Genomic DNA, 27,431 nt, shown 5'->3' on the forward strand with positions numbered 1-27,431 from the left:
CACTATTATCTTTTCTGATCATTTCTGGGATCCCAATTCAAAATAAGGGAATATAATGAAGCTACAGCATTTTGTTTCCACTTAAGTATAAAGTTCTCATTTTGGATAATTTAAAAATAAAATTCTTTATCCTTGAAAGGAAAAGAATTTTTTTTCCAGAATATATTGTATTATATTTATGGTTTCTCTTCTCTTTTCTTTGGGAAATGTATATCCCCAATTTTTCATTCTGTTAGTAATGTAGTATCCTTGAAACAGGAATGATAGCTAGTATGGAAAGATTGGAGAAGAAGGCATAGGAATGAATTTGGCAAAAACATAAAGGAGTGGGAAGGTCATTCCTATCATGGTGGGATGAGCTGCTGTTGTTTGGTAATGAAATATCAGGCATTATGGGCAATTAACAAGGATTCTTTTTATGACTCTGTGTAAACATACATACATTAAAATACAGATTAAGTATCCCATAAATATCTGTTGGGGGTTTTCCTAGTGGCTAAAATGGTATTTGTTGAATGAATTAACTTGCAATAAGTATTTATTAGTATGCAACAAATTTGATATACTTGTGTTAGTCTGTGTATATATGTATAGTGCATCATCTATCTCTTTATCTTACCTGGCAAGCTATTTCAGTTAGTTCTCCACATTGAAATTTTCATTTTAAAACTTTGAAAATAAGAATTTCTTTTCCCTAACAGATCCTTATGTATTGAACATCTATGCAAGAGTTTTTTATCCATGCCTACCGAATCTGTAATTTACTTTATATTTTTACAACAATATAACAATGTTATATTATATGTGGATCAAAGTTTTAAAGAGTAAAAACTCAATTAATAAATGCCATAATCATCTTGAAAGTAAAATTACTCAGTAAGGTTCTCTTTCTTAGAGGAAAGGATATTTTCACATTCACCCCAGAAAGAGTATCAGAAATTATTAAATTGGAGCGCAGCTTCCTTCAAAAGCTTGTTTCTCATCAAGTAACAATAAACAGAGCAGGAGAATGAGAACACTTAAATTTCTCCTAAGTTTATGGTTAGGACAGGCAGTTGTATGCTTATCCATGCAAAACGGTAATTCACCAAGCATTCAGACTCAACTTCCCTGGGGGCTCAGACAGTAAAGCATCTGCCTCAATGTGGGAGACCTGGGTTCGATCTCTGAGTCGGGAAGATCCCCTGGAGAAGGAAATGGCAACCCACTCCAGTACTCTTGCCTGGAGAATCCCATGGATGGAGGAGCCTGGTGGGCTACAGTCCATGGGGTCACAAAGAGTCGGACATGACTGAGCGACTTCACTTCACTTCACTTCACTTCAATAGGTTTCAAGCACTACAGATATTATGCCGAGTACTACGATAAGTGAGGAAACACAGTTGAATGTTATATGTGTTCTGATAGGTACTGGAGAGGATATGTTGCCAAAGACTTTTATATATGTATATATATAATCCTTAACATGCCTGCTTATGATAGATATTTATTGATGATGTCTTTCCACAGTAAAGTTGAGGGTTCAAATGCAAATTCTAATGGAAGAGGGAATAACTCTTACATCTGAGGGGTAACTCTAGACTTACAGGATTAATCTGAGAATTGTAAATTGTAAACGTAGGGAGCCCTAAGATGACTTATCAGACTCACATGGAATTGAAGCCAGGAGAAGAATCCAGAGCCCATGTAGATAACCCAATGTTTTATTGGTAAAGTAAAAGTTGACTGATAGGTGTCTACAAGTGAGAGAGACTAGATGTCTGAAGAGATAGAAAGCATCATTGAGGAAGAATTAAAAGAAAAACAAAAACATTAAATCAACTACAGGGCAAAAGTACCAAGGACATGCTCCACAATCACCATAACTGCTCGGTTTTTGTTCTAAGACATTCAGACAATAACTCTTTCCTGATTAACAAGCATCGTTCTTTATCTCTGTAGGCAATTCAGGCCCCAGGAAGGTGGGAGCTCGTAAATGAATCTCATGGCTCCGAACAATGTGACTGAATTTGTTCTCTTGGGTCTCACACAGAATCCACACTTGCAGAAAATACTCTTTGTTGTCTTTTTGTTCATTTTCTTATTCACTGTGCTGGCCAATCTGCTCATTGTCATCACCATCTCCCTCAGCCCCACACTTTCAGCTCCCATGTACTTCTTTCTCACTCACTTGTCCTTCATAGATGGCATCTTCAGCTCTGTCACCACCCCCAAATGATCATTGACCTGCTGTACCAGAGGAGAACCATCTCCTGGGGTGGCTGCCTGACTCAGCTCTTTCTGGAGCACTTCCTGGGAGCATCAGAGATCATTGTTCTCATCGTCCATGGCCTATGACCGCTATGTGGCCATCTGCAAGCCTCTGCACTACACGACCATCATGCGACAGGGGCTCTGCCAGCTCCTGGTGGTGGTGGCCTGGATCGGAGGGATCTTACATGCCACCGTGCAGATGTTATTCACTGTGGACTTGACCTTCTGTGGCCCCAATATTATTAACCACTTCATGTGTGATTTCTTTTCACTGTTGGAAATTGCCTGCAGCAACACTTACAGGCTGGGAATGGTAGTGGCCACTAACAGTGGGGGCATGTGTTTACTTATTTTTTTAATGCTGCTCATCTCCTACATAGTCATCCTGAGCTCCCTGAAATCCCAAGGTTCTGAAGGATGGCGCAAAGCCCTCTCTACATGTGGCTCCCACTTTACAGTAGTGGTGCTCTATTTTATCCCTTGTATTTTCACTTATACCCGTCCGGTGATCAGTTATCCTGAAGACAAGTTGGTGAGTGTGTTCTTTGCAATCCTCACTCCCATGTTAAATCCTATCATTTACACAGTGAGAAACACAGAGGTGAAAAATGCTGTGAGGAGTTTGTTGAAGAGGAGAGTATTGTAGCTGTTCATGATGCCAATTAGAGGATGATTTATTTGCATTGATAACCTTGAACCTATTGTAAATTATGATAGAAAATAAAATACTTTGAAGAACATTGACAGAAAAAAAGGTTCTGAAACTAATATTTGTTGATAATTTAGTAAAGGCTAGACATATCTTTGGCATTTTTATAAGTTTTAATAAACTTTCTAGAGACTAACACACACACATAGAGACTTTAATATTAATGTTCATAGCCACAAGATAGATAATAAAGAAAATGTAAGCCATTAGTTTGATGATTGTATAGTTTATTATTCTTAACTGTAACTGCTACTTTACTAAGTTTTCCATATATCCTACTTGGATAAAATTGACTTTTCTATAGACCATTGATCTCTGAACTTTTTCTATTTTTGCTTAGCTTGTGGTAAAGCAAATAAGGGATAAAAATTGTTTGATAGATACCTAGGGAAGGGACAGTTTCGTGAAGGAATCACAGCTGAATTTTTTTTTTTTTTTTTGCACTATGAAATCATCAGAATCAAAAGAGAGACACTCACAGTAGGAGGAATGAATAATTCACAATTTACAATTATTTTTTGGCACAAACATTATACAGGAAGTTTTAAATTAGCCTTAACTATCTCTTATTTTCTTAAATATCCTCATGGCTCACATTTTTCTTGTATATAATAGAAATGTTTTAATCTCCATAGCAAGATTTGAGGAACCATTTGAAACAAGAAGAGTAAACACATTTTATAAATTGAAACAAAAAAACATATGGTTAGATTCCAAAGAATTCCAGAAAACCATCTACTTTTGCTTCATTGACTATGCTAAAGCCTTTGATTGCATGGATCACAACAAACTGTGGAAAATTCTTAAAGAAACAGAAATACCAAACTGTCTTACCTGCGTCTTGAGAAATCTGTATGCAGATAAGAAGCAACAGTTATAATTGGACATGGAACAATGCACTGGTTCCAAATTGGGAAAGGACTAGCTCAAGGCTGTATATTGTCACCCTGCTTGTTTAACTTATATGCAGAGTACATCATGCCAAATGCTGGGCTGGATGAAACACAAGCTGGAATCAAGATTTCTGGGAGAAATATCAATAACCTCAGATATACAGATGACACCACCCTTATGGCAGAAAGTGAAGAAGAACTAAAGAGCTTCTTGATGAAAGTGAAAGAGGAGAGTGAAAAAGCTGGCTTAAAACTCAGCATTCAAAAAACTAAGATCACATTAATACATCTGCAGTCCTTATGGTTGCAAAGAGCCAGATACGACTGAGTGACTGAACTGAACTGAACAGGAATATAGACTACTGCTGTGATTTTGCCTGTGGGAAAAGTAGTTCCACGTCACAGATACATAACAATACAGGGCACAGAGAACAAGATAACAACTGTGATGCGGAAGCTACATAGACAGGGCTTTCTTCATTTTACACATTGCTAACAAGAGCATGCTTTCATTTATTTATTCACTTGATTGTTACCAACCTACACCCCCACCCTGGTTTTTAGTCCCACATAGGCACAATCGACTTTGGTGTTATTAAACCTTATATACTCAGTTTCCATAACTCTCTAGCCCACCATAGACACTGAACAGTGTCTATGTTAAATTATATAAGTCTCAATTTCCTAAGGTGAATTAACCGCAGAGCCATTTTTTCCCCCCAATAGTAAATGCTAACTCTATAGGATAACAATGGGAAAAGCCCTGTGGAAATAACACCTATTTAGCTCTTCAAGGTGCTGTGTTTGTGTGTGTTAATTGCTCAGTCATATCCGACTCTTTGTTACTGGGCTATAGCCCACCAGGCTCCTCTGTACATGGAATTCTCCAGGCAAGAATACTGGAGTGGGTTATCATTCCCTTCTCCAGGGGAACTTCTCAATCCAGGGATGGAACCCACATTTCCTGTGTTTCCTGAATTACAGTCAGATTATTTACCAATGAGCCACTGATGAAGTGCAGTGAAGTGAAAGTCGCTCAGTAGTGTCCAACTCTTTGTGACCACATATGAGCCCTGAATAAACTATTTGTGTATTTTGGAGATAAATCTCTTGTCACTCAATTCAATTGCAAATACTTTCTCCCATTCTGTAGATTTTCTCTTTGTTTTGTTTATGGTTTCTTTCATTGTGCCAAATCTTTTTAAGTTTAATTAGGTCCCATTTGTTAATTTTTCTTTCTCTAGAAGGAAAGTTATGACCAACATAGATAGCATGTTTAAAAGCAGAGACATAACTTTGCAAACAAAGGTCCGTCCAGTCAAGGATATGGTTATTCCAGTAATCATGTATGGATGTGAGAGTTGGATGGTGAAGAAAGCTGAGCACCGAAGAATTGATGCTTTTGAACTGTGGTGTTGGAGAAGACTCTTGAGAGTCCCTTGGACTGCAAGGAGATCCAACCAGTCCATCCTAAAGAGATCAGCCCTGGGTGTTCATTGGAAGACTGATGTTGAGGCTGAAACTCCAATACTTTGGCCACCTCATGTGATGAGCTGACTCATTCGAAAAGACCGTAATGCTGGGAACGATTGGGGTGGGAGGAGGAGGGACGACAGAGGATGAGATGGTTGGATGTCATCACCGACTCAATGGACATGGGTTTGGGTAGACTCCGGGAGTTGGTGATGGACAGGGAGGCCTGACGTGCTGCGATTCATGGGGCTGCAGAGTCGGAGACGACTGAGTGACTGAACTGAACTTTCTCTAGAAGATGGATCCCAGAAAATGCTGCAATTTGTATCAAAGGATATTCTGCCTATGTTTTGCTCTAGGAGTTGTATAATGTCTGGTGTAATATTCAGGTCTTTAATTCATTTTAAGTTGATTTATGTGTATGATGTTAAAGGATTTCTAATTTCATTCTTTGCATGTAGCTGTCCATTTTTTCCCCAGAACCACTTATTGAAGAGACATTCTTTTTTTCCACTGTATATTCTTGTCTCCTAGAGGCAGCCTGGCACAACTTAGTAAATAGAACCACCCTAGTACCATGCTCAGGCATTACTGTGTGGTCAAATCATGGAAACAATAACTCCAGTTTGCCACTGTTTTTGGCAAAGAGATATTTGTGAGAAGTAACAACAGTTGCAGTATTGGAACCAGAGAAGCTTTCATTTATAAAGAGTTATATAATAATGTAAGATGGCATGATATTCTCTACCTGCATTGAGGTACATTGCAGGTATCCCCAACTTTCTGAAAGTTCATCTTAGTCACTTCACTTTTATAATGACCTACCTTAGTACTTAATTTCACTCACAGGAAACATGAAGAGGATTTTTGCTTTTACAGAAAAAAATGTCAAAATGTATTCTTCACAATTTACCTTCAACAGTTTAAATCAAATTGTTTTTGCACAACAGATTGAAACACTATTTATCTTGTTGACTTTTAGGAGAAGCATATCTATTTCCCTATATTTTTAATAAGAATAACAAATAATCAGAAGACCGTTGGTCCTCAGGAGATATTTATGATGATGAGTGTGAAGGAACAACTGAAGAAGGTTTAAACTCACAAACCAGCAAGACTCTATCCTCTGAGAATGTCATACAGCCTACACTTCTTTCTTCGGTTCTGATGCCTTCTGAGTTTTCTGCTGACAGTTTATAACGTGTATTAATCTTCTCATGCCTCCACTAAGCCTCTAGTGTAGCCCCAAAGACACAACCATTGACCTCAGTTTCCTTTTTCAAATCTTCCCTTTGGTGTTAGAATAGAAGCAACACTTACTGAAGACTTCCCCCATCCTTATCCTCGGATTACTTTCATATCCTCTCTAACAATCACAAAGAACGGAAACAAATATAATTTAGACCAGATATTGTCGACATGTTTTGTTCTCACCAGCAATTGTAAACTTGACCATTCTAATGAATTAAGTGCTGATAATACCATCTTTTAGGCTTAGACCATGTGTTAAGAGGTTCTGTTTCTTTTGAATTTGAGACAGTCATGTAACAGTTATTATAAACCCCGTCACCCCAGTACCATGTTCGGAATGTGTGTTCAAACTGTAGAAGAAATAGCTTCAGTTGATCACTGGGTTTTAGAGAATGACTTTTGTGAGAAGTACAATGAGTTGGAGTGTTGTAGTCAGAAGTTTTGATGTATGAGTTATTAACAATGTAGGTTGACCTGGTATTCTCCACATGCATGGAGAAATATTTCAGGTATTTCCCACTTTCTGAAAGTTTATCTTAGTTAAATTGATTTCACTTAATTTCACTAACGGAAAGAAATCTCAAGTATAGTTGCTTTTACCCTCTTCCCCACCCCCCGCCAAATCCATGAATTCATTATCATATAAATGCTAATGGATTTTTGCATTGTTTTTCCATTTTGTATTGAATTACATCAATTTACAATTTGTGTTAGTTCAAATGTAAAACAAAGTGATTATATATATATATATATATATATATATATATATATATATCCCTGGTGGTTCCATAGTAAAGAACTTGCCTGTAACAGGAGAAAGGGGTTCAATTGTTCAGTTGGGAAGATCCTCTGAAGAAGAAAATGTCAACCTTCTCCAATAATCTTTCCAAGGAAATCCCATGGACAGAGGAACCTCACAGGCTACAGTCCATGGGGTCCCACAGGAGTCGACATGACTTAGTGATTAAAAAACAACAAACCGTATGTGTGTGTGTGTATATATATATATATAGATTTAGATTTTTTCCATTATAGGCATCTATTGCAATGCTAATGCTGGTCTTTTGTAAAAGTGAAGTGACATAACTTGAACCTTCACAAAGGCAATAAGGAACAAACTCGGTAAACTATAATGCTGCAATATAGAAGATCACAGCACACTGACAAGACAAGAGACAATGTGAGACAAGATTACGAAACACTGACACCGTCTCTTTGAAGGACAAGTGAGTCATTAAGACTGCGGACGATTTCCTCATCTATAGACTAAAATACATAACAGACAGTTCTGTTTCATTTGAAAGAAAGTAAGACTGAGTTTTAAAGACCTGGACTGCAAGTTTGTAGGTGAAACTTTTGAAAAGAAGTTGTATTCCAGTGTAATAGTTCCTGACACACTTTCTGGGGGAAGCACGTGTGATGTGACCCAAGTAAATTAGTAAATCTCTCTTGGCCTTAATTTGCTTCTCTGTAAAATGGGGGCAGTGATAATAGAACAACTAGTTTAATAAGGTGGATAAATCAACTGAAGTCAATGTGCCTGATAGATAATAGGGGGTTCATGTGATGTAAATCTATCTATTAGACCTAAACAGCAACAGCTTTGGAACCTGGTAATAGTAGCTCAGTTGCTCAGTCGTGTCCGACTCTTCATGACCCCGTGGACTGCAGCACGCCAGGCTTCCCTGTCCATCACCATCTCCCGGAGCTTGCTCAAACTCATGTCCATTGAGTTGGTGATGCCATCCAACCGTCTCATCCTCTGTCATCCCCTTCTCCTCCTGCCTTCAATCTTTCCCAGCATCAGGGTCTTTTCAAATGGGTCAGTTCTTCGCATCAGGTGGCCAAAGTATTGGAGTTTCAGCTTCAGCATCAGTCCTTCTAATGAATATTCAGGACTGATTTCCTATCAGGATGGACTGGTTGGGTCTCCTTGCAGTCCACGAAAACTAAAAGAATCTTCTCCAACACCACAGTTCAAAAGCATCAATTCTTCAGTGCTCAGCTTTCTTTATGGTCCAACTCTCATGTCCTTACATGACTAATGGAAAAACCATAGCTTTTATTAGATGGAAATTTGTTGGAAAAGTAATGTCTCTGCTTTTTAGTATTCTGTCTAGATTTGTCATAGCTTTTCTTCCAAGGAGCAAACATCTTTTAATTTCATGGCTGCAGTCACCATCTGCAGTGATTTTGGAGCCCAAGAAAATAAAGTCTGTTACTGTTTCCATTGTTTCCTCATCTATTTGCCATGAAGTGATGGAACTGGATGCCATCTCTCCGTGTTAATCCCTGTTACTTACACAGTAAGGAAGCCAGAGGGCAAACATGTCATTATAATATTATAAAGCAGGAATGCAATTTCAGATAAGAAATGACCAATTATTAATATTTTATTTCAATCATGGTCTTTACATTTTCCTATACTTTTACTAGAAAGTTCATCCCATACCTCTCTCCTAACACTAGCAGCAACTAAGTAAGATAAGAGTTACTATGATTATTCCCATTTCACGGATGAAAAACAATGAAGTTTGAAGAAGTTCAAAGACCTGCCTGATATCAGAGATACAGTTAATAATAAGATCTGAATTATTCTAAATCCAAACATGATTTTCTTTCAACCATTTCAAAGGATATCAGAGAAAATGCATTTCATCAGAACCTCTCTTGTTTTGTAGTAATTCTAAATCTTTGTAATTACACATCTTTATAATGTGCTAGCCTATGTAGGCAATTGTTTCTGAGAAAACTGCATGACCTACTGGAATCTAGGATGATGTGGAACATAATGTAGAAAGAAAATGCTTGCCATTTATCTCTTTGCACATACCTGATATATCTAGGATTAAGCATAATGTTGTATTTCTTGATCTGTTAGGTGAAAATTGTCAGTAATTTAAAAAATTAGTTACATGGTATTTAAACTGATGTGAAAGCTTTAAATGATTTTCAAATGGTTAGAACAATATTAAATATAAAATTTGGTATTTTTATTTTACCGAATAAATGAAAGATATTAAAGTTTAAATAATTAGATCATAGAATGTGTAAGTCAGCTTTGAACCAAAATATTCTTATTTCACAACCTGTGATCATCACATCATATAGAACTCTTTGGGGTTGCATGTCATTATAATTAGCTATATAAAATGTGCTTTGATTATATGACATAGGAGATGATACTTTATTAGATTAACAGTTATTAGTCAGTGTAAATGCAGATAGTTTTCAAAAGTACACAGTAAAGTGAATTTGTAAAACAATTTCACTATTAGAAATTTGCCCTTATATCTAGTTCCTTGAATCTGGAATCCTCTTTGAAAAGTGCTTTAGGGGATTATACACACATATATGTATAAGTCATTTGGTTGCTCAGATGGTGAAGAATCTACTTGCAATGCAGGAGGCCAGGGTCAGTCTCTGGGTCGGGAAGATTCCCTGCAGAAGGGAATGGCTACCCACTCTAGTATGCTTGCCTAGAGAATTCCATGGACAGAGGAGCCTTGTGGTCTATACTCCATGGGATCACCAAAGAGTCAGGCATGACTTAGCAACTAACGTGTTCACTTTTCACTTCATATATATATAGTATTGAAATTGAAATGTTAGTTACTCAGTCGCGTCCGAACTTTTGTGACCCTATGGACTGTATAGCCTGCCAGGCTCCTCTATCCATGGAATTCTACAAGCAAGACGTTAGAGAGGATTGCCATTGCCGTTCCCTTCTCCAGGGGATCTTCCCAACCCAGGGATCAAACCTGGGTCTCTAGCATTGTAGGCAGATTCTTTACCATCTGAGCCATAGGTGGCATAAGGAATCATTATTCCATAGTTGGCTGAAGAAAAAAAATATTTCTCAGTTAAACAAGTGTCTAACTTATGAAAATTGTCTGAGAATTAATTTTGGCTCTTTTTATAAGTGAAGTCTTCTATCAAAATGCAAATATGTATATATGTCATAAATATGTTTATAGCTTCTTCTTCTGACATACTGTTCCAGCCTCCCACTTCCTGGGTACGTGTGCTTTACTGAAGAAATCGATGGACCCTATGATGTAACAATATTTAGCAAATATATTATTGTTATGAAAACATGGAGAGTGAGACCACTAACTTTAGGATCAGGAGATAGGAGTTTTCTTTCACACTATGCCATCATCTTCTGTGACCTTCAACAGCTTCTCCATTTTTACAGGTATTTTATTTTGGTAAAGTGAAAAATGTTTCCAAGTTCTGTGATTCTTAGAAATATGTTTATTGCCATGAATATTGTTGTATTTGTTTCTGCCTCAGCTAGAAGAAAAATTGGAGGCAGTACAAAATGACTTTTTAAATAAATATTTATTTATATTTCTCATCTTCTACAAAGTAATGATAAGCATGGCAGGAGCAGAAGAGCACTTGGATTCCTCCTAGGTTTACGGTCTAGGGAAACAGTCATACTTTACCCATGGCAAATGGCAATTCACCAAGAATTTACTAATTGCCTGATAGTTTTCAGACCCTGCAGACATCATGCCCAGCTCTGTTGTGAGAGAGGACATACAGTTGAGTTGCTTCAGTGTTCTGGCTGGTACCAGGGATAAAGTGGACTCAGTGACATATGAAGTATGAAAGTGAAAGTCAGTTAGGCCTGTCTGACTCTTTGCAACTCATAGACTAAAGCCCATCAGGCCCCTCTGTCCATGGAATTCTCCAGGCAAGAATAATGGAGTGGGTTTCCATTCCCTTCTCCAGGGGATTTTCTGAACCCAGGGATTGAACCATATTCTCCTGCATGATAGGCAAATTCTGCTGGGGTCCAGCCTCAGCAGGATCCAGGGGTACCCTCAGGATGAACGGCGTCGGCGAGAAAAGAGAGAGAGAGAGAGAGAGAGAGAGAAAGAGAGAGAGAGAGACCAGACTGGGGGGGGGGGGGGGTGTAGTAGAGTCTGGCAGAGTCTGGCAATGCTTTATTTTTTACTGTGGCTTTTATACCCTAAATTAGTACATTTCTAAGGGGAAGATAGTTTAACATTACATCAGCTTGTTCTTCACGAAACCAGGGTGTTTTCTGCATGCTTCTTTGTTTATGAGGGTCTTGTACATTATCTTCTGGCCTTGGGGCCTATTGACATTTTATGACCTAGGTGAATGCAAAGCTGTTTTCTGTAATCTGTTCTTTAATGCACACAAAGGTCAGTCCTTTTGCAGAATTTATCAGTTAAATTTATCTAAAAGGTTTACCACACAAAAACTCTACAGCTCCACTGAGGCATCGCCTGTTTAGCATTCCTGGTTAAAATGAACAATTCTAAACTCTTATTTTTCTAAATCTTTAACTATAACCACGTTTAGAATAATATTTTATGTTCTCTAATAGGGCTTCCTCACCCCTGAAGGGCTCTGTGCCTATTAGGGCCTTTTGTGTGATCAGGTTCTTTATGCTGTTTATGATTAAGGTGTTGTGAGCAGTCATGTGCATTAGTATGCATTTGCCAAGCAGGCTAGAATGCCAGCAAAGGGGTCTAAATTGAAACACTCCTTTCATCCTGGATAATCTTATAGGATACCACCATCCGGCGGACATATTAATTAAAGTTCTAAGTTGATTCTGTTTGGAAAGAGATCGGGGAAGGCCTTCCACCCGTGTCACAGAAATTAGGGAGTAGTCTAATACAGCAAGCATCAGAAAGACAGAGATCATCTTTAAGGTGAGCGCCGGGGCAGCTTTTCGAAATCCCTGAAGTCCTGATCTGCCTTGCTTGTCAGGTCTCCTCCTCACGACCTTGTCATGGGTGGGATCTCGTGTGCTGGCTCCCGGCAAAATTCTTTACTATGTGAGCTACCAGGGAAACCCTTCAATGAAGTATATGTTTACCTAAACTTCCTGCTGATGATAGATATTTTTAATGGTGTATTTCTTTCCCTGTTAGAGCTGAGGGTTCATGTGAAAATTCTCATGGAGGAGAAAATAACTTTTACCTATGTGCAATACTTCTCAGCTTACAAAATACATCTGAGAATTATAATTTGTAAGCTGACAGACAGAGGAGGCCTCAGAAGAATGGGCCCTGAAATGACTTTGAAGAATCACTTGGAGGTGGAACAAGTAGAAGAATTCAGATCTCAAATAGATATACTATCTCAGTCAATTGTACATTAATGTTTTCCTAAAGGCGTTTTACAGGTGACTGGCATTAGGTGTCTGAAGAGACTGAAAGCATCTTGGAAAAAAATAAGAAAGACTTGAAACAAGTAATGGGCCTAAAGTGCCAAGGACATGCTTGGCATGTCCTTAAAGTCACCATTATATTTTTGCTCTAAGAATTCAGACCAAAAGTTTCATGCTTAATCAGTATAATTTTCACTTTTTTGTAGATAATTCAGGACCCAAGCAGGTGTTACCTTCTAAATGGATGTCTGCAAGCCTCCCAACAACATGAGTGAATTTATTCTCTTGGGACTCACACAGACTCCACACTTGCAGAAAATGCTCTTAATAGTCTTTTAGTTCATTTTCTTTTTACCATGCTGGCCAATCTGCTAATTGTCATTACTCTTACCCTCAGTCCCACACTTTCTACTCCCACGTACTTCTTTCTCACTCACTGTTCCTTAATAGATGTCTCTTTGACCTCAGTCACCACCTCCAAATTAATTATTGACCTGCTGTACCAGAGAAGAATCATATCCTGGGGTGGCTGCCTGACTCAGATCTTTTTTGAACACTTCCTGGGAGAATCAGAGATTGTCATCGTCATCATCATGGCCTATGACCTCTATGTCACCATCTGCAAGCCTCTGCACTGTAGGACCATTATGCGACAGGAGCTCTGTCAGCTCCTGGTGGTGGTGGCCTGAATCAGGGGGATCCTGCATGCCACGGTGCAGATTCTTTGCATTCTCACATTAATCTTCTATGGTTCAAAAGACATTGACCACTTGATGTGTGATTTCTTCTCACTGTTGAAACTGGCCTGCAGCGCCCCCTACAGGCTTGGAACTGTAGTGGCAGCTAACCGTGGGGCCATGTGCAAGCTTATTTTTTCCATGCTCTTCATTCAACTCCTATGCAGTCATCCTGAGCTCCCTGAAGTCCCAGGGCTGTGAAGGACGGCACATAGCCCTCTTTAAATGTGGCTCCCACATTACAGTGGTGGTGCCCTTTTTCAGTCCCTGTGTATTCACTTACATGAGTCCTATGACCAGTTACTCTGTGAACAAGTTTGTGATTATGTTGTTTGCAATCCTCACTCCCATGTTAAATCCTATCATTTACACAGTGAGAAACACAGAGGTGAAAAGTGCCATGAGGGCTTTGTTGAAGAGACAAGTGACTTAGGCTGTTTACAGTGCAAAAAAAAAATTTATATTCAAGATAGGATTATATCTGTAAAGTGTGAAAGAAAACTAAAAAAAAAAAAAATGCAGATCATTTTCAGAAAAAAAAGAAAGAAAGAAAGAAAGAAAAACCCAGGTACTAGCAATTGTTGGTTATTGAATGTGGGTAGGCATTTTTAAGGCATTTTGACATCTTTAATGGTTTTTGCTTATGTATCTATGTTTATAACAATGGAAAGAACAACTACAAACCTTTAGTTTGATATGTGTAGAGTAACTTTTTCTCCAGAATCTTACTGCTATTTCTTTTCGGATTTTTTCATGTATGTTACTTTGATGAAATTTCCATAGGACCTTAATCTCAGAACTTTTCCCACTTTTGCTTTCAGTTCAGTTCAGTTCAGTTCAGTTGCTCAGTCATGTCTGACTCTTTGCGACCCCATGAATTGCAGCACGCCAGGCCTCCCTGTTCACAACCAACTCCCGGAGTTTACTCAAACTCATGCCCATCGAGTCAGTGATGCCCTCCAGCCATCTCATTCTGTTGTCCCCTTCTCCTCCTGCCCACAATCCCTCCCAGCATCAGGGTCTTTTCCAATGAGTCAACTCTTCACATGAGGTGACCAAAGTATTGGAGTTTCAGCTTCAGCATCAGTTCTTCCAATGAACACCCAGGACTGATCTCCTTTAGGATGGACTGGTTGGATCTCCTTGCAGTCCAAGGGACTCTCAAGAGTCTTCCCCAACACCATAGTTCAAAAGCATCAATTTTTTGGCACCCAGCTTTCTTCACAGTCCAACTCTCACATCCATACCTGACCACTGGAAAAACCATAGCCTTGACTAGATGGACCTTTGTTGGCAAAGTAATGTCTCTGCTTTTCAATATACTATCTAGGTTGGTCAAAACTTTCCTTCCAAGGAATAAGTGTCTTTTAATTTCATGGCTGCACTCACCATCTGCAATGATTTTGGAGCCCCCAAAAATAAAGTCTGACACTGTTTCCACTGTCTCCCCATCTATTTCCCATGAAGTGATGGGACCAGATGCCATGATCTTAGTTTTCTGAATGTTAAGCTTTAAGCCAACTTTTTCACTCTCTTCTTTCACTTTCATCAAGAGGCTTTTTAGTTCCTCTTCACTTTCTGCCATAAGGGTGGTGTCATCTGCATATCTGAGGTTATTGATATTTCTCCTGGCAATCGTGATTCCAGCTTGTACTTCTTCCAACCCAGTGTTTCTCATGATGCACTCTGCATATAAATGAAATAAGCACGGTGACAATATATAGCCTTGACATACTCCTTTTCCTATTTGGAACCAGTCTGTTGTTCCATGTCCAGTTCTAACTGTTGCTTCCTGACCTTCATACAAATTTCTCAAGAGGCAGGTCAGGTGGTCTGGTATTCCCATCTCTAAGAATTTCCCACAGTTTCCTGTGATCCATACAATCAAAGGCTTTGGCATAGTCAATAAAGCAGAAATACATGTCTTTTTTTGGAACTCTCTTAATTTTTTGATGATCCAGCTGATGTTGGTAATTTGATCTCTGGTTCCTCTACTTTTTCTAAATCTAGCTTGAACATCTGGAAATTCACAGTTCATGTATTGTTGAAGCCTGGCTTAGAGATTTTGAGCATTACTTTACTAGCATGTGAGATGAGTGCAATTGTGCATTAGTTTGAGCATTCTATGTGATTGCCTTTCTTTGGGATTGGAATGAAAACTTACCTTTTACAGTCCTGTGGCCACTACTGAGTTTTCCAAAATGCTGACATGTTGGGTGCAGCACTTTCACGACATTATCTTTTAGGATTTGAAATAGCTCAACTGGAGTTCCATCACTTCAACTGGTTTTGTTTGTCATGATGCTTTCTAAGGCCCACTTGTCCTCACTTTCCAGGATGTCTGGCTCTAGGTGAGTGATCATACCATCATGATTATCTGGGTCGTGAATATCTTTTTTGTACAATTCTTCTCTGTATTCTTGCCACCTTCTCTTAATATATTTTGCTTCTGTTAGGTCTATACCATTTCTGTCCTTTACTGAGCCCATTTTTGCATGAAATATTCCCTTGGTATCTCTAATTTTTTGAAGAGATCTCTAGTCTTTCCCATTCTACTACTTTCTTCTATTTCTTTGCACTGATCTCTGAGGAAGAGCTGTCTTATCTCTCCTTGCTATTCTTTGGAACTCTGCATTTAAATGGGTATATCTTTCCTTTTATCCTTTGCTTTTTGCTTCTCTTATTTCACAGCTATTTGTAAGGCCTCTTCAGAGAGCCATTTTGCTTTTTCTGCATTTTTTTTTTTTTTTCATGAAGATGGTCTTGATCCCTGTCTCCTGTGTAATGTCACGGACCTCCATCCATAGTTCATCAGGCACTCTGTCTATCAGATCTAGTCCCTTAAATCTATTTCTCACTTCCACTGTGTAATCATAAGGATTTGATTTAGGTCATACCTGAATGGTCTAGTGGTTTTCCCTACTTTCTTCAATTTAAGTCTGAATTTGACAATAAGGACTTTATAATCTCCTCATGAGCCACAGTAGAATATATGTATACAGACACACACACACACACACACACACACACACACACACACACACACACAAACACGCACACACATAGTCAAATGACTTTGCTGTGCATCTAAACACTAACACTGTGTTGCAAATTAACTAATTTTCAATAAAAGAAAAATTTAAGGAAATATTTAAAAAACTAACCAGTCTTAGTAAGATGGATTTCTTTTTTGGGGGAAAACAAAGTCCCTTTTGGATTTTTTTTTTCATAAGTGAAACAATTGCCAGTGTTGGTCTTTGTAAAAGTCAGATGGCTAAGGTAAATTTTCAGAAGGTCGGGGGCATCCACAATTTTCTGTAAAGTCATTCTACATTATTAATAAGTAATAGGTGTTATTCACTCAGTCATGTTCCATTCTTTGCAACCCCATGGAGTGTAGACCTCCAAGCTCATTTGTCCTTTTAATTCTTCAGGCAAGAATACTAGAGTGGGTTGCCATTGTCTTCTCCAGGGGATCTTCCTGGCTCTGGGATTGAACCCAGTTCTCCCAAATTTCAGGCAGTTTCTTTTCCATCTGATCCAGGTGGACCATAAAGAAGGCTGAGCGTGAAAGAATTGATGCTTTCAATTTTTGGTGCTGGATAACACTCTTAAGATGCCGTTAGACAGCGAGGAGAGCAAACAATCAATGCTAAAGGAAATCAACCCTGAATATTCATTGGAAGGACTGATGCTTAAGCTGAAGCTCGAAACTCCCATACTTTTGCCACTTAATGTGAAGAGTCAATTCATCAGTCAAGACCTTGATGCTGGGAAAGATTGAGGGTAGGAAGAAAAGGGTGTGACTGAGAATAAGATGGTTGTTATGGTCGGCTCAATGGACGTGAGTTTGATCAAACTCCAGGAGATAGTGAAGGACAGGGAAGCCTGGCATACTGCAATCCATGGTGTCACAGAGTCAGACATGACTTAGTGACTGAGCAAGTACAACTCTTTTAATACTGTTCATGGGGTTCTCAAGCAGGAATACTGAAGTTCTTTGCCATCCCTTCTCCAGTGGACCATGTTTTGTCAGAACTCTCCACCATGACCTGTCCATCTTTGGTAGCCCTGCATGGCATGGCTCATACCTTCACTGAGTTGCACAAGGTTGTGATCCATGTGATCATTTTGGTTAACTTTCTGTGATTGTGGTTTTCATTCTGGAGGATGTGAAATTATAGTTCTTACTTCTTCCATCTGCCCTCTGATGGATAAGCATAAGAGGATTGTGCAGGCTTCCTTATACGAAGGATTGGCAATGGGGAAAAACTGGATATTGCTCTGGTGGGCAGGACCATGCTCAGTAAGTCTTTAAATAACTGATTGCTGATGAATGGGGTTGAAGCTCCAATACTTTGGCCACCTGATATGAAAAGCCAACTCATTGGAAAAGACCCTGACACTGGGAGAGACTGAAGGCAAAAGGAGAAGGGGTAGCAGAAGATGAGGTGGTTAGATAGCATCACTGACTCAGTGGACATGAGTTTGAGCAAACTCCAGGAGATAGTGAAGGACAGGGAGGCCTGGCATGTGCTGCAGTCCATGGGGTCACAAAAAGTCAGATACTAGTTAGTGACTGAATAAAAACAACAGTAAATCTTTTTATAGTTTCAAACCATTTCTTTTAAGTTGAGAAAAAAGTATTGCATATCTTTTTATAATAACATATTTCTCAGGCAGAACACTAAATAAACTTCAGTCAACTCCTCCCACACAAATAACCGACAAAGACCTACTGTACAGCAAAGGGAACACTGGTCAGTGTAAGGTAATAACCTAAATGGATAAAGAATCTGAAAAAATAATAGATACATGTATATGTATAATTGAATCACTTGCTGTACACCTGGAACTATCACAGCATTATTGATCAACTGTTCTCCAAAATGGGCTTCCCAGGAGGCTCAATGTAAAGTATCTGCCTGCCAATGTGGGAGATACAGGTTCGATCCCTGAGTTGAGAAGATCCCCTGGAGTAGGAAATGGCAACTCTGTCCAGGATTCTTGCCTGGAGAATCCCAAGGACAGAGGAGCCTGCTGGGCTACAGTCCATGGGGTTGCAAGGAGACAAACATGATTGAGCAATTGAGCATAATAGCAGTAGGATTTCCTGGTATAACTCCAGGAACTCCACTTCTGAATAATTCTTTACACAAAAACCTTCACTGATTTAGACCTAACTACACTCTCTCCTTTTTATGCTACTCTAGGTTTCGAGGAGATAGACTAGACAGGTGTAGCGGTTCTAAAGCAATCTGTCTAACCAGAACCATAGCTATTTAAGTAGAGACTGGATGACCACTTAATGGATTATTCTGAATAGATTTCAATCTTTTATGAGCTTTAGGAGTGATGATTTTGCCCATACATGTCAATTCTATGATATGACTCTGCTTTTAATTCCAGAGTTGAAAGACAAGTTCAAGACATTTTAATGATGACACTTCAGCAAAATCCTTAATACACGGAGTTCTTTAGATAGTTTCAAATCCTCATTCAGGCTTTTACATCTGCTATCACAAATATCATTATAGCATTATAATATTGGAGTGTCCTTTCAAACTAGGTTTGGTCACGTGGTTTCAATTTTATTAAACTCTTTTCTTTCATGACACATGTTGCTCACAGTAACACATTCTCTGGAGCTAATGAAAATTATGTACAAATTATTTTTTTCTTATTAATGCAACTGAACATTGTAAGTATCATTCTACATAAGAATATTTCTGAGTTTAATTGATTTAAATATATTTACAAAATAATTTCATACATCAATGTTTCTGTTCACGGATGTTTGTAATGGGCTTACAGTTGGTGATATCAAACAGTTCATTCTGCTTTACTTATAAAACAATAATTTAATATAAGGATCCTGGCCCACAATTTAGTGCTCTGGTTTCTAAATTCCCCTTGGCAAATGGCATTCTTATTCTTTGTCTTATATTTGCTATGAATTGTGAATATATCATTGCTTATTTCTCTATACAATTTATACAATTAAATACTGAAATAGATGCTTTAATCATCTTTAAACATAATTGAACAAGAGTACTATTTTCATTAACATCTTGTTAATCTAATTCCAGAATTGTCAAAAAACAACTATTTTGAGAAGTACTGGTGTGAAAACTTCACCTGGTGTGAAGTTCCAATAGTATAATAGGATTCATGGTTATCAATTAATGTACATCTGAAAACAATATTTAAAAATTTTGATTTGCATAAGCATAGATTATTATTATAATAAAAATTAAAAATCAAATGATTGTCTGTCTACCTGAATGCTTATTTTATATAATATTAAATATTAAGGCTTCATAATAAACTCAACTGTTTTCCAATATCTAATTTCACAAGTGGTCAACATTTTTTCTCTAGTCTTAGTAGTTTGTCTACATATATACTTCATGTAGAAGTTAAAAATTAAAGATGAAAGACATTCAAGTTCTCTACTGTTCAGTTAACTTATATGAAATAATTGGGTTATTGGCAAGATCTACTAATGATGATGCAATACCTTTGAGGTCCTATTAGTTGTAGCTAAGAAAGTTTATAGAATTCACCTGTATACAGGATATGTGGTAGTACTTTTAAGGCTATCAAAAGGTACCATTTTTAAGTCAACAAAGATACTTATTGTAGCTGAGCTAGTTGGAATTTTGAAATCTTACTACTTTACTTCTTCCTTGGTGTACTCACAACTGCTTGGGGCCCTGGCCATGAACCTATGTCAAGCAAGTTCATAGGTATTTTTTTTTATTTTAATTTTTATTTTTTTTCCCAAGAAATCTCATAATTAGAGACTCTCAGGTTTAAATTGACCTTCAAATCATATAATCACCACTCATCCACACTGATATGACATTTAAATCACTTTTTCAGCTTACAAAACATCAAGAAAGATAGACTCAAATAATACTATCAATTTATCAGTAAAAATACTTTTAGTCCCTATTTCTTATGACATATTTAGATTAGAATAATAATAAAGTTAGAATTAAACTAGAATAATTATTCTATTCAAATTTGCATCATGAAATTAAAAGATGCTTGCTCCTTGGAAGGAAAGTTATGACCAACCTAGACAGCATATTAAAAAGCAGAGACATTACTTTGTCAACAAAGGTCTGTCTAGTCAAAGCTATGGTTTTTCCAGTGGTCAGGTATGGATGCAAGAGTTGGACTGTGAAGAAAGCTGAGTGCTGAAAAATTGATGCTTTTGAACTGTGGTGTTGGAGAAGACTCTTGAGAGTCCCTTCGACTGCAAGGAGATCCAACCAGTCCATCCTAAAGGATTCCAGTCCTGGGTGTACTTTGGAAGGACTGATGCTGAAGCTGAAACTCCAATACTTTGGCCACCGCATGTGAAGGGTTGACTCATTGGAAAAGACCCTGATGCTGGGAGGGATAGTGGGCAGGAGGAGAAGGGGACAACAGAGGATGAGCTTGTTGGATGGCATCACCAACGTGATGGGCATGGGTTTGGGTAGACTCTGGGAGTTGGTGATGGACAAGGAGGCCTGGCGTGCTGTGATTCATGGGGTCACAAAGAGTCGGACACAACTGAGAGACTGAACTGAAATGAACTGAATGTATTAAAAATTTCCTCTTGGGGAGGAGACAGTTTTTTCAAAATGATTGACAGAATCATCCCCAAATCATTATGACTTTAGTTACAAGACTTCAAAATTAAATATGAATTCTATAAAAGTTCTCTGATGTTTGGTTAACTTACATAAAATAATTGGGCTTTTGGCAAGGTCCAATAATGATGGTGAAATACCTTTGAGGCCCTATTAGCCACAACGGTTCGATCTCTGGGTTGGGAAGATCCCCTGAAGAAGGAAATGGCAACCCACTCCTGTATTCTTGCCTGGAGAATCCCATGGAGGGAAGAGCCTGGTAGGCTACAGTCCACAGGGTCACAAAGAGTCAGACACAACTGAGCCACTTTACTACGACTACTATTAAGCTTAAAATAATGCCTATGCAAGATTAAAAAACCAACAAGTGTTAGTTACTGGATCTCTTTCTCTCTCTTTTTAATGATCTACAAAATTTCTTACTTTTCTTTCACACTTTACAACAGGTATAGCCCTCTGAATGTATATAAACAATCACTTTCTTGGCACTGAAACTTTGGCAGTGTGCCTTAAAATATCAGTATGTTTGAAACGGGCTTCCCTGGTGGCTCAACGCTTAAGGTGTCTGCCGGCAATATAGGGGACCCGGGTTCGATCCCTATTAGCCACAACTAAGAAACTTCATAGTATTCACCAGCAAACAGGGTATGTGGTGGTACTTTCAAGACTTATGCAAAGGTCCCTTTTATAAATCAATGGAGACAATTATTGTGACTGAACTAGTTGGCACTTTTTTTTCATTTATTTTTATTAGTTGGAGGCTAATTACTTTACGATATTGTAGTTGGTTTTGTCATACATTGACATGAATCAGCCATGGAGTTACATGTATTCCGCATCCATCCCGATCCCCCCTCCCACCTCCCTCTCTACCCAATCCCTCTGGGTCTTCCCAGTGCACCAGGTCCGAGCACTTGGTTCATGCATCCAACCTGGGCTGGTGATCTGTTTCACCCTAGATAATATACATGTTTCGATGCTGTTCTCTCGAAACATCCCGCCCTCGCCTTCTCCCACAGAGTCCAAAAGTCTGTTCTGTACATCTGTGTCTCTTTTTCTGTTTTGCATATAGGGTTATCATTACCATCTTTCTAAATTCCATATATATATGTGTTAGTATACTGTAATGGTCTTTATCTTTCTGGCTTACTTCACTCTGTATAATGGGCTCCAGTTTCATCCATCTCATTAGAACTGATTCAAATGAATTCTTTTTAACGGCTGAGTAATATTCCATGGTGTATATATACCACAGCTTCCTTATCCATTCGTCTGCTGATGGGCATCTAGGTTGCTTCCATGTCCTGGCTATGATAAACAGTGCTGCGATGAACACTGGGGTGCACGTGTCTCTTTCAGATCTGGTTTCCTCGGTGTGTATGCCCAGAAGTGGGATTGCTGGGCCATATGGCAGTTCTATTTCCAGTTTTTTTTAAGAAATCTCCACATTGTTCTCCATAGTGGCTGTACTAGTTTGCATTCCCACCAACAGTGTAAGAGGGTTCCCTTTTCTCCACACCCTCTCCAGCATTTATTGCTTGTAGACTTTTGGATAGCAGCCATCCTGACTGGCGTGTAATCGTACCTCATTGTGGTTTTGATTTGCATTTCTCTGATAATGAGTGATGTTGAGCATCTTTTCATGTGTGTGTTAGCCATCTGTATGTCTTCCTTGGAGAAATGTCTGTTTAGTTCTTTGGCCCATTTTTTGATTGGGTCATCTATTTTTCTGGAGTTGAACTGGAGGAGTTGCTTGTATATTTTTGAGATTAATCCTTTGTCTGTTGCTTCGTTTGCTATTATTTTCTCCCAATCTGAGGGCTGTCTTTTCACCTTGCTTATAGTTTCCTTTGTTGTGCAAAAGGTTTTAAGTTTCATTAGGTCCCATTTGTTTATCTTCTAATTTGATTTCATTCTTTCTGAACTAACGGCTGCCTGGGGCCCGGATCATGGACCTATGTCAGAGGCTTTCATAGGTGAGAATTTATTTTCCAGGAAATTGTATAATCATCGACTCTCCGGTTTAAATGGATCTTACAAATATTATCAGTCATAACTCTCATCTGTAATTTAAATCTGTATATATACATCAAGAGAGGCAAACTCAAGTGTAATATTAGTAATTTAGAAGTAAGACTGTTTTGTACTCATTTTATTGGTCTAATTTTAAATTAGTTTGTACACAAATTAGATTCAAATTAGTCAGAATAATTAAAGTTAAAATTTGAGTATGCAATTTTCTCCTCGTTAGAGAATGTACCTATCATATTGCATAATTTTTAAAAACACCTCTATTAAAAGCTGCACACTAATCAGGAAATACACTACATGTTAATCATTCATTTCTCCAGTGTTGAACATTCCCTGTCATTTCTAAAATTTCCACTTAATAATTGTGTCGGATGCAGTTGTAAATAATGGTTTTTTTCTTTTAAAAATATTCTCCATTAATATTTATTCCTAGAAAGTATACCGTGGCACCAAAGAAAAAAAAAATGAAGCAGTAATATTTATTTCTTCATATTATCTAAAACATGTTTATAATTCTAATTCTTATTTTATATGCACTATATCAATTTCTGGTCTGTTAGGGGAATCCCACATCAGAAGCAGAGAATGAAATGATGCTGCTTCACTTTCTTTCCTCATAGGCATAAAATTTTCATTTTGGATAATAAATAATAAAGGTGTTTATCCATTTATTTGGGAAAGGAAGTACTGCTTGTGGAATACATATTATTGTATTTATATTTTATTTTTTCTTTAGGAACATTGTGTCCTCAGATTTTTCATTTTTTTAGTAACATGGTGTCTTGTAAACAGGAATGATGGATGATGGATGCTGCTGGAAGATGGAAAAGGACACGGGGACGGGTGTAGCAGAAACAGAAAGGAGTGGTAAGCTCATTCCTATCCTGGATGCTCTGCTGCTGTCTGGTAATGAGATTTCAGGAAGTAAAGACACTGATAAGAGACACTTTCTATGACTTTTCGTGAACAAAGATACATTAATATACATAGTAAGTGTCCAATAAGTATGTGTTGAATAAGTGAACTTGTAATAGCTGTTTATAATAATAAATCATAGATGTGTTTGTGTTAGACTGTGTATATATAGATATACATTAAGTAAATTATCTATCTCTATCTAACCTGACAGATTATTTCCTTCTATTCTCCACATTAAGTTTTTATTTTAAATTTTGGATATAAGGATTTTTTTTTTATAGAAAGATCTTCTTATTCTGAAACATGAATGCAAAAGTTTTTCTTTTATTCATGTGTATAGAAGCTATAAATTTACTGAATATGTCTATGTTTAAATATACGTGGAACAGGAAAAAATCAATTAAAAATGTCTTCATTATCTTGACAGTAAAGTGACCCAGTAACATACTATTTCCAAGAGGCAATTAAATATTTTCATAATTACCCCATACCATGTGTTAGAAACTATAAAACTGGACTGTAGCTTCCTTTCAAATGTTTATTTTGGTTTCTCCTAAAGTAAACAGATAAACAGATAAATAGAGCAGGTGAGAAATAAGATTTGCTTTTCTCCCAGGTTTATGGTCTCAGAAAGCAGACCTATTTTACCCATGACAAATGGCAATTCATCAAGCATTTGCTCATCACCTAGTAGGTTTCAGACACTGCAGCATGCCAACTACTAGGTGTTCTGGTTGGTACCAGGTATAGTGTGTCTCCAGTGACTGGTACAACTTCTAAAACTCCTACTTATTCTAGATATTGATAAAATGTCAATATCTAGTTATTGATAGTGTTATTCAATAGAATATCAATATAGAATATCAATATCTAGTTATTCTAGTTATTGATAGTGTCTTTCCTTCCACATATAGAGCTGAGTGTTAAAATGTAAATTGCCATGGAAGAAGGAATAATTCTTACCTATTTGAGGCAACTCTAAACTTATAATATGTATCTGAAAATTGCAATTTGTAATCTCATAGACAAAACGGAGTTCTCAAAAGCATGAGGTGTAAACATTACTTTTCAGAGTCAAATGGAGTTGGAACCAGAGTGGGACCCCAGATCTCATGTAGGTAACTCAGTGTTTTCTTAGTAAACTCTACATCAAATGTTGCCCTATAGCTATTGTACAGGTGACTGATGCTATTTGTCTGAAGAGATAGAATGCATCACAGAGAAAGTAAGAAAGATTTGAAAGAAGCACACAACCAAAGTGCCAAGGACAAACTCAACAGTTACAATGGTTGCAGTATTTTTTTTTTCTAAGAAATTCAGGCTAAATTTATTCATGATTAATAAGTATTGTTCTTTATTCTTTGTAGGTGACTAAGTCTCCAGGAAGGTGTTACTTACTAAATGGTTGTCTCCATGCCTCCCAACAATGTGACTGAATTTGTTCTCTTGGGATTCACACAGAATTCACATTTGCAGAAAATAACCTTCATTGTCTTTCTGTTCATTTTCCTGTTTACAATGCTGGCCAATCTGCTCATTGTTATCCCTATCTCCCTCAGCCCCACACTTTTTGCTCACATATACTTTCTCACTCACTTGTCCTTCATAGATACCTCCTTCACATTCGTCACCACCCCTAAACTGTAAGCAAGGTGAAAAGACAGCCTTTAGAATGGGAGAATATAATAGTAAATGAAGCAACTGACAAAAAATTAATAACTGGTTCTGAAATTAACATTCATAATATTTGGAAATTTGTTCAGATGTCATCTTCAAAGACAAAGTTAAATGTAAGCATATTCATATTTTGAAGTTATTTCATTTCTCCCCAGACTGGACATTTTCTTTTAGGTGATATGATTTCAAGTTTTGTTTTGTCTTTTTTTTTTTTTTAATTTTAAATGATTTCCCCCCCCCAGAGATAGAGTTCTGTTAGTCTAGTTATACATGGTAATTATCCTGATGTCATCACTGGAGATAAAGAGTCTACCCTCAAAATTATGATTAAGGTCCCAATGATTTTAATTAGACAAGAATCACCATTTTTTTAAAAAAATTGGAGATGCACTAATTGAATGACTCAATAGTAGGTCTCATAGTTAAATGCAGACAAAGCGTTTAGGATCCTTTGCCCCTACCTCAGACAGGATTTGTCTGTAGCAGTGCTCACATGAGAAGTTTCTACAAATTAAAACGTTGGACTCAAAACATAATAATGTACATATATGAAATTATTCTCCATCCTTCAGGAAACCCAAAGTTCAACTATGTTGTATGAAGACAGGACAGTGTAACTGATTGAGGCTCAAAATAAAAATAGGGTATTTCACTTTGATGATATAAACAAAAACAGCAAATATTTTATTTTAAACAATTTTTACACAATTTGTAGTTTAATCTCCAATCAAAATGTTGATTAACGTTTGTTTGTTATCAGGACGAATTTGGCCCACAATGAATATTTTGAGTTTCTGTTCACCATCAAGATTAAGGATTCTTTAGACAATAGGGCATTCATATTCATTTTGAAAAGCCCAACAATTTGCAAAGTAGTATTTTCTCTGAATAATTGAGATGCAGTAGATTTCCTGCAAGCAGGAAAGAGTTGATCACATGGAACCAGTTCAAGGTCCAGTGACGCTGTGTGTACCTGGCTCTCTGTGTTCCCAGAGATGGCCTCAGGGCCTGAAAACAAGGGAGAAGGAGTCAGAATCGAGAGCGTGGATTGAATGGCTTTCTCCTTATAAAACCAATATGTTCTCTAAATGTTGTCTGTTAATCTGTTAAAAGTTTAAAGATGAGGTGGAATCTGTAGACCTTGATTGAGTGACTTTCAAAAACCCAAGTCAATACCATGGTAAGCAAGCTATGGCTTCAATTGCTACTTATCTGTTCATGGGTGAGCTTTAACATTTTAAATTATGCTTGTTGGCCATTTGAAGCTTTTCCTTATTTGTCTGTTCATATTTTTATTTATTTTATATTCTTTATTTTTATCATTTGTTAAAGATCTTTATATTAAATATTAACTTTGTGTATGTCATATAACATGAAAGTCTTTCTTCAAACTATTTTGTCTACTAGTGTTGTGGTATCACTTCCTAAATTCTTAAAATAGTGAAATTGTCAATGTATATATTTGGATTTCAGTGATTGGGTAAGAAGATTCTTTCAATTCTATAATGGCGTCACCTCCTTTATGAAATGAACAGTAAATAGGGAGTAAATTTTGCTCTACCTTTTTTTTGCTCTACTTTAAAAAAAAAAAAAAACTTTAACCAGTTTTTATTTTGTAAAATATATTAGCTGTATGTACAATTTATTTAGCTTCCAGATGGAGAACTCGTTGTGACACCTCATCTC

The 27,431-nt window shown here is 37.4% G+C and overlaps 2 pseudogenes; both read left to right on the forward strand.

The window, feature by feature from the left end:
- The first annotated feature begins 1,975 nt into the window (after positions 1 to 1,975).
- Positions 1,976 to 2,899, forward strand: LOC110150257 (olfactory receptor 4C3D-like; annotated as a pseudogene).
- A 10,077-nt stretch (positions 2,900 to 12,976) lies between these two features.
- Positions 12,977 to 13,906, forward strand: LOC110150251 (olfactory receptor 4C3D-like; annotated as a pseudogene).
- Positions 13,907 to 27,431: the final 13,525 nt, after the last annotated feature.

The sequence above is a fragment of the Odocoileus virginianus genome, unplaced genomic scaffold (genome assembly GCF_023699985.2).
Source record: "Odocoileus virginianus isolate 20LAN1187 ecotype Illinois unplaced genomic scaffold, Ovbor_1.2 Unplaced_Scaffold_30, whole genome shotgun sequence".
In the NCBI taxonomy this organism is placed as follows: domain Eukaryota; kingdom Metazoa; phylum Chordata; class Mammalia; order Artiodactyla; family Cervidae; genus Odocoileus; species Odocoileus virginianus.